General features: G+C 30.7%; 2 non-coding genes across 2 annotated transcripts; one reads left to right on the top strand and one right to left on the bottom strand.

Annotated features, from left to right (window-relative positions):
- Positions 1-1178: 1178 nt before the first annotated feature.
- Positions 1179-1250, bottom strand: Trnad-guc. Its single transcript has one exon. It is a non-coding gene; the product is annotated as a tRNA-Asp (tRNA).
- A 549-nt stretch (positions 1251-1799) lies between these two features.
- Trnas-uga lies at positions 1800-1881 on the top strand. Its single transcript has one exon. It is a non-coding gene; the product is annotated as a tRNA-Ser (tRNA).
- The last annotated feature ends 7038 nt before the right edge of the window (positions 1882-8919 follow it).

The raw sequence follows: 8919 nt of genomic DNA, 5'->3' as shown, positions 1-8919 counted from the left end.
TCTAAATAATGATGAATTGGTTTTCAAATACCCACTTAAAAACTGATTTTTAGATTTAGTATTTATCTTTAAAATTTAACATTATCTTATTAGATCGATATCCCTCAATTTTTTTTTTAATGTTTGCGTGTGTTTGTGTGAATGTGTGTGTGCGTTTGTGGCAAATGCGTGAGTGGTTCTATGTGAGTGGATATGTGTGAATCTTTTTATAATTTTTATTTGTATATTTTATGTATATATCAAATATTGAGTTTCACGAATAAAAAGATTTTTAAAAAAAAGGCGTTGGACTTGAAATCCAATGGGATCTTCCCGCGTAGGTTCGAACCCTACTCACAGCGTATTTTATGTTTACTATTTTTCTTGCAGTCATTTCAGGTAATTACACGTATATCTAACCCTGTATCTAACTTGAATCCTTTTTCGTCACATTTAATGGTACACCTGTTTTTGTTTGTTTTTACGGTTTGGTTTTTTTTTTTATCAATTGCATTGTGTTCTGCTTGAGAATCATACAAAATCCTCTATACAAACTCCCAAAAAGCAAAACCTTAAACACGTGGATGCATGTATATTTATTATATAATAACAATGCCAAAATACTTGTGGTCCGGAAATCACCGAGAGCAAAACGTCACGACAAAAAACGTTCAGGGACAAATCAATTAATCAGTTAAACAGCTGCTAACATAAACATGACAAAAGCTCCCAATACAAAAACCGACAAGCTTGGGTAGCCAGACGAGAAGATAAAAGAACATATAGTTACGGTGATTCAGGTGTTAGGAAAATAATATTTCCTGATCATAAATCTATCAAAGTGATCGCAAACATTAAAATATTTAGACCAAATATTATTAAATATCATTTATGCCTTAACAAAAAGAAGTACAGACATAACGAAAGTAAAATACATATTTGATGAAAAGAATAAAACTTTTTCAGCAAAAATATGTATCCTCCCCGGCGGGGAATTGAACCCCGGTCTCCCGCGTGACAGGCGGGGATACTGACCACTATACTTAATGAAAATATCATTTTTATACTCAGTCATATAAACGCACTAAAAAAATATAACCCCGGGGTTAAAATCCACCAATTTGACCCCCGGGTTAAAATATGACCCAGGGTCAAATGGTGGCATGTAAACAAGGCTTTATTCAACAAAAATATTTATCCTCCCCGGCGGGGAATTGAACCCCGGTCTCCCGCGTGACAGGCGGGGATACTGACCACTATACTACCGAGGACCATGTAATCTATTTGTAAAATAAACCTTCCATCATAATTGTTTATTTGAGACAAGATGTAGATATTTTATATTTGTACAAATATTTTGATAATGTATCAATGCTATTTGGGAATAGAAAAATCGTTTTGAATGTCCCATTTTCACCAATCGCAGCCTTTACTGTATTACCCGCCAAAAATGATGAACCAGCGAAGTCCATATGTTTCAGCGAACTATATCCTTGCATTTATGTCACAATGTCACATGACTATGGTGAAATGCACGTACAATCCTAGGAAGGTATGTGTCACAGCATGACTGGATATCTATTTCCGTGGTTTTGTAGTTCTAAATCGTTAATCTTTTTAAACATTCTGCATAGTACTGTCTTCAAACGACAACATTTTAGGATAGGCTACACCGTAACAAAAGAAAATCAAGGAAAAAACAAACTCCAAATGAAAGCAGATACTCAGAATAGTTGTGATGCTTTCATAATGAATAGCTTTTCCCTTATGTCGAGTTTTATATTTTAACGAGATGGCGGTTTTGTGAGTTCCATTCACAAGCTGTGATGGCCGAGTGGTTAAGGCGTTGGACTTGAAATCCAATGGGATCTTCCCGCGTAGGTTCGAACCCTACTCACAGCGTATTTTTTTGTTTACCATTTTCACCACTCACCATCTTTACTGTATTGCCCGCTAGAAATGATGAACCATTCAAGTCGATATGTTTCAGCCAACTATATCTTGGCATTTATGTCACATGTCTAGGCTGTTGACGCACGTACTGTCCAAGGAAGGTATGTATTATATCATGACTGTATATCTATTCCCGTTGTTTTGTAGTTCTAAATTATTAATCTTTTTAAACATTCTGCATTGTACTGCTTTAAAACGACAACATTTTAGGATTCACCGTAACAAAAGAAAATCAAGGCAAGAATAAACTCCAAATGAAAGCAGATACTCAAAATAGTTTTGATGCTTTCATAATGAATAGCTTTTCCCTTCCGTCGAATTTTATATTCTAACGAGATGTCGGTTTTCTGAACTTCATATACAAGCTGTGATGGCCGAGTGGTTAAGGCGTTGGACTAGAAATCCAATGGGATCAGAGGGGTCAAGGTATCTGGATTTTTAATAATGAGTTACTGAATGATGAACTTTTTTGTAATGCGATTTCTAATGTTATAGATAATGCTTGTGACTGTCCTTTGTTTCAGACAGAACCTCTTGTATGGTGGGATAATTTAAAATTTAAAATGAAAAAATGTGCAACATATTTTGCTATTAATAAACGTAAATTAGAAACTGAAAAATATTATTTTATTCAAAATGCTTTAAAACGGGAATATTCTAAATTAGCTTTAAATAAACAACATGATTTAACATATTTACAAATTTTACAAGAAAAATTAAAGTTAATAGAACAAACTAAATGTAATGGTGCTATTTTAAGATCAAAAGTGGAATGGAATTTTGAGTCTGATAAAAAATACAACGTTTTTTTCTCAATTTAGAAAAATCAAAACAAGAATCAAATTCAGTTAAAGAACTTAATACAATTAATGGATTATCTAGGAAAACAGAAGATATACTTGCATGTGCACATGACTTTTATTCTAAATTATATACCAAAGAAGATATAGATGTAGATAAAGAAGAAGAAGTCTTAAATTTAATTTCGAATAGAATAACAGAATTTGAAAGTGAAACTTGTGATAATGATATATCGATTGAAGAATTAACAAAAGCATTGAAAGGTATGAATAGGAATAAATCACCAGGTATGGATGGTCTTACTGTTGAGTTTTATCTTAAATTTTGGGAGAGAAATTAAAAAACAAATTTCATAAAGTTGTTATGTCAATCCAAAATGAAGAATATTTATCACGTAGTATGAAAAAAAGGAATTATCAGTCTTTTTTATAAGAAAAAAGGCGATAAAACAAATCTTAAAAACTTTAGACCGATAAGTCTTTTAAATGTTTGATTATAAAATTATATCCAAAGTTCTCGCAAATCGTTTAAAATTAGTTTTGTCATCTATTATTTCTCCTGAACAAACGTGTTGTGTTCCGGGTAGAGATATAGTTGATAATATTATGTCAGTCCGTGATGTTATTGATTTTGTAGATATGAATAACCAGGAATGTTTTTTGATTAAAATAGATCAAGAAAAGGCGTTTGATAGGGTATCGCATAGTTTTATAGTCAGAGTTTTGAATAAATTTAATTTTGGTAATAAATTTATTTCTTGGATTAAAATACTATATAATGATATTAAAAGTAGTGTTAAAATTAATGGTCATTTAACGCCTTTCTTTCCTGTTACTAGAGGTGTTAGACAGGGATGTCCAATTTCGATGATGCTATATGTAATTGTTGCTGAACCTTTAAATAGCTTGTTAAAAAGTCAGCAACAAATTAATGGAATAAAATTGAATAATGAATTTAATTCTTTATTATTTCAACATGCTGATGATACTACTATCACTGTACAAGATGCTCAGTCTGTTGAGGTGGTTTTTCGCACTGTCAATTATTTTTGTCTTGCTACGGGTGCAAAGGTAAATATTGAAAAATCAGAAGTACTTTGTCTTGGTAAAGCCGCGGAGAAATATTTGTCATTTAACATTCCTGTTGCTCTTAATAAAGATTGTGTCAAAATTCTTGGCATTTATTTAGGTCCAAATAAAGCATTGTGCGAAAGATTAAATTGGAAAATAAAAATTGAAAAATTTTAATTCATTGATTAACATGTGGAAACAAAGAAAAACTTACTTTAAATGGTAAAGCAACAGTGTGGAATACCTTATTAACTTCTAGATTATGGTATATAATTAGTGCAATTCATGTTCCTAGGTGGGTTTGAACAAGAAATTCAGAAGTTGTTTTGTAAATTTATGTGGGATGATAAAATACCATTAATAAAATATTCGACTATTATTGGGAGTAAAAGTTCAGGTGGGCTTAATATTCAAGATATCTCTTTAAAGAAAATTGCTTTTCGTATTAAATTATTAAAGAAATATTTTAATAATGATTTCAGTTCTGTTTGGAAACATACAATGTCTGAATTTCTTGCTAAATACATGAATATGAACTTGTCTTTTAATATTTTTAATATAGTTTTTTGATGAACCAGCTTTGGCTAACATTAACCCTTTTTATGCTGAGGTTTTGTTGGCATGGGACAACATTTCAAAGCGTGAACGCATTTTCCCCTTAGATTTAGATCAAATATTATATCAGCCAATATTTCATAATCCATTTATTAATTACAAAAATCAATTATTATGTTTTAATTCTTTTATTAAAAGTGGTATTATAACGGTGGCTGATATTGCATATGAAGTTATACCGGGATTTTTACCGGTATCTGCAATTGTCGAAATTATTAAAGAAAAATATCCTGATATGTTGGCAGCAGAAATTTCTACTGCTTATTATGTAATTCTGAACTCGCTTCCTGGTGAATGGAAACGACTTATTTTAAATAATATTAAAAATTCGTCCCAAGTTAAAGATTTGTTCTTGATTAATAATAATGAAAACAATAAATGTAAGTAAATTTAATGTTAAAATTAATATATTCCTTACTAATTTCACAAAATTTTAAATTACCTTCTTGTTTAGAAAAATGGCATGATTTGGGGTTTGTTATAGATTGGAAGCCAGTTTGGAAAATAATACATTACTGTGATAAGACTTCGGAATTTGTTGACTTAGATTTTAAAATTGCTCATAACATTATTTTCACATACTCTAAATTATTTAAATATGGCAAGGTATCATCTAGCCAATGTCCTGTTTGTTTTAAGGAAGAAGAAGATATGTGTCATTTATTTTTGTATTGTGATGAACTTTATGATTTAATTTCTATTTTTTATGAATTATGTATTTATATGTTTAAGGATACTGGTTTTTCTTTAGAAATATTTAAAAAAATGTTGCTTTTCGGGTGTTATTTTAAAATACAAACCTGCTCAAATGAATTCATCAATGCTTTGCTCTCAATATACAGAATATCAGTTTTCAAGAGACGTTTAATAGCGGAATCAAGGGGGGGTAAATGTTAATATTGTTAAGTTTTTTAAACATTATATGAGACAGTACTTCTTAATACTTTTAAATCAATATCGCTTTAAAAATCGATTTCCTGCATTTATTAATAAATATATTAAAAATAATATATTTTTTAATCTAAATAATGATGAATTAGTTTTTAAATACCCACTTGAAAACTGATATTTATATTTAGTATATATCTTTAAAAAATTAACATTAGCTTGTAAGATAGATATCCCTCAATTTTCTTTTAATTTTTGCGTGTGCTTGTGTGAATGTGTGTGTGTGTGATAAATGTGTGGTTGGTTCTATGTGAGAGTACGTGTGTGGATTTGTGTGAATCTTTATCTTATTTTTATATGTAAATTTTATATACATGTGCAATATTGAGTTTCACGAATAAAAAGATAAAAAAAAAAAAGGCGTTGGACTAGAAATCCAATGGGATCTTCCCGCGTAGGTTCGAACCCTACTCACAGCGTATTTTATGTTACTGTTTTGCTTGCAGTCATTTCAGATAATTACACGTATATGTAACCCTGTATCTAACTTGAATCCTTTTTCGTCACATTTAATATTACATCTGTTTTTGCGGGGTTTTTTTTTTTTGTATCAACGGCATTGTGTTCTGCCTGTCAAGCAACTGGCATATTTTATTACTTAAAATAAACAAACTGTTACAGGAGAATCATACAAAATCCTCTATACCAGCTCCAACAAGCAAAACCTTAAACACGTGGATGCATGTATATTTATTATATAATAACAATCCCAAAATACTAGTGGTCCGGAAATCACCGAGAACAAAACGTCACGATACAAAAACGTTCATGGACAAATCAATTAATCAGTCAAACAGATGCTAATATAAACATGACAAAAGCAAAAGCTCCCAATACAAAAACGGACAAACTTGGGTAGGCCTACCCAGACGAGAAGATAAAACAAACATACAGCTACAATAATTAAGGTGTTAGGAATCACAAAACAAATATTTCATGTTTATAAATCTATGAAAGTGATGGCAAACTTTAAAATATTGAGACTAAATGTGATTAAATATCATTTATGCCATAACAAAAGAAGTACAGACATAACGAAAGTAAAACAGAATGGAACCTTATTCAGCAAAAATATTTATCCTCCCCGGCGGGTAATTGAACCCCGGTCTCCCGCGTGACAGGCGGGGATACTATTTAAAGGTTCTGCTATAATAACGTAAAGCATCATAGAAATTGGACACCCTTGCCTAACTCCTCTAGTTATAGAAAAGAAAGATGTTAAATGTCCATTAATTTTTACACAACTTTTTATATCATTATAAAGTACTTTAATCCATGATATAAATTTATTTCCAAAATTAAATTTATTTAAAACTTTTACTATAAAGCTGTGTGAAACTATCAAAAGCTTTTTCTTGGTCAATTTTAACAATAAAACCTTCATCCTTATTTAACTCAACTAAATCTATAACATCTCGCACCGACATAATATTATCTGCAATATCCCTTCCTGGAACACAACAAGTTTGTTCAGGGGAAATAATCGATGACATAACTTGTTTCAGTCGATTAGCTAAAACTCTTGAAATAATTTATAATCAACATCAAAGGACTTATTGGTCTAAAAAATTTAAGATCTGTTTTATCTCCTTTTTTCTTATAAAAAAGACTAATACTCCCTTTTTTCATACTTCTTGATAACTGTTCTTCATTTTCAATCGACATCACAACTTTATGAAATAAAGGTTTTAAAACGTCCCAAAATTTAATATAAAATTCCACAGTAAGACCATCCATCCCAGGAGATTTATTTTTATTCATTCCTTTTAAAGCGTCAGTCAATTCATCTATCGAAATATCTTTGTCACAATTTGAATTTGTATATCATTTAATTTTATTATTTATTAAATTTAATAACTCAGCTTCTTTTTCTATATCTACATTTTCCTGAGTATACAATTTGGAATAAAAATGTTGCGCAAAGTTTAATATATCTTCTGTTTTCCTAGATAACCCATTGTCCGTTTTTAATTTCTTTAATTGCATTAGATTCCTGTTTAGATTTCTCCAAATTAAGAAAAAAGGAAGTATTTCTGTCTGATTCAAAATTCCATTGTACTTTCGATCTTAAAATAGCTCTTTACACTTAATGGTTTCAATATTTTGTAATTCTTCTTCCAAAATGTTTTAATTTTGTTATATCATAATCTTTATGTACAGATAATCTAGCATATTCACGTTTTAATGCATTTGAATAAAATAGTATTTTTCATTTTCAGCTTTACGTTTATTGATTGCAAAATATATAGAACATCTTTTCAATTTATATTTTAAATTATCCCACCAAACTAGTGGCTCAGATTGCAATAACGGACACTGACATACATCATTAATAACATTAAGAATTGTTTCACAAAAAACGTTCATCATATAATAACTCATTATTAAAAATCCAAATACCTTGACCTCTCTCAATATGAGACAAATCAAGCTTAAAACATATAAAATTATGATCACTAAACGCAGTGTAAGAAATATATGTATTTGTTAGAAACTGCAATAAATTTCTCGAAATTTAAAAAGAAATCAATTCTAGACTGTTTCATTATATTTTCTACAATTTGTTGACGGACTAAATACTCTCTTACCTGGGTTTCTGTAACGCCCAAATATCAACAAGATCAAGATTGTTAATAACAGAATGTAAAGCATTGCTAGATTTCAAACAAAAATGTTTATTATGTACACCCATATCCAAAGAAGGATCCAAAATTTCATTAAAGTCACCTGCAAGAATATTATTTTACCATTTATAAAATTATCTAATTGTTCAAAGAAAACAATTCTTTCATCTGTTTTGTTTGGTGCATACACATTAATAAAATTGTAATCAACGTCTTCAATAACAGCATTAATATTCAAAACCCTACCTTCATTATCACAGCTATCAAAAGTAAATGTATATGGACAATCTTTTGATATTAATATTGCCACACCCTTTCTATTATTATTAGGACAATTATTATAAAATATTTGACCATCCCACTATAATACAGAGGACCACTATACTACAGAGGACCACGTAATCTATTTGTAAAATAAACCTTCCATCATAGCTGTTTATCTGAGACGAGATGTAGATATTGTATATTTATACAAATATTTTGATAATGTGTCAATGCTATTTGTGAATAGAAAAATCGTTTTGAAAGAAAGAAATGTTTTATTTAACGACGCACTAAACACATTTTATTTACAGTTATATGGCGTCAGACATATGGTTAAGGACTACATAGATACTGACAGAGGAAACCCGCTGTCGCCACTTCATGGGCTACTCTTTTCGATTAGCATCAAAGGATATTTTATATGCACCATCTCACAGACAGTGTAGTACATACCACGGCCTTTGATATGCCAGTCATGGTGCACTGGCTGGAACGAAAAATTGCCCAATGGGTCCACCGACGGGGATCGATCCTAGACTGACCGCGCATCGAGCGCGCGCGCTGTACCACTGGGCGACGTCCCGCCCCCGAAGAACCGTTGAAGTCAAGGGGCCGATTTCACATGTCTGGGTTATCGGTGGGTTTTGGAAACATATGGGTAAAAC

This window comes from Gigantopelta aegis, unplaced genomic scaffold, assembly GCF_016097555.1.
Source record: "Gigantopelta aegis isolate Gae_Host unplaced genomic scaffold, Gae_host_genome ctg6537_pilon_pilon, whole genome shotgun sequence".
NCBI lineage: Eukaryota > Metazoa > Mollusca > Gastropoda > Neomphalida > Peltospiridae > Gigantopelta > Gigantopelta aegis.
Note: the sequence above shows the minus strand (reverse complement) of the source record. Positions and strands in the feature narration are given on the sequence as shown.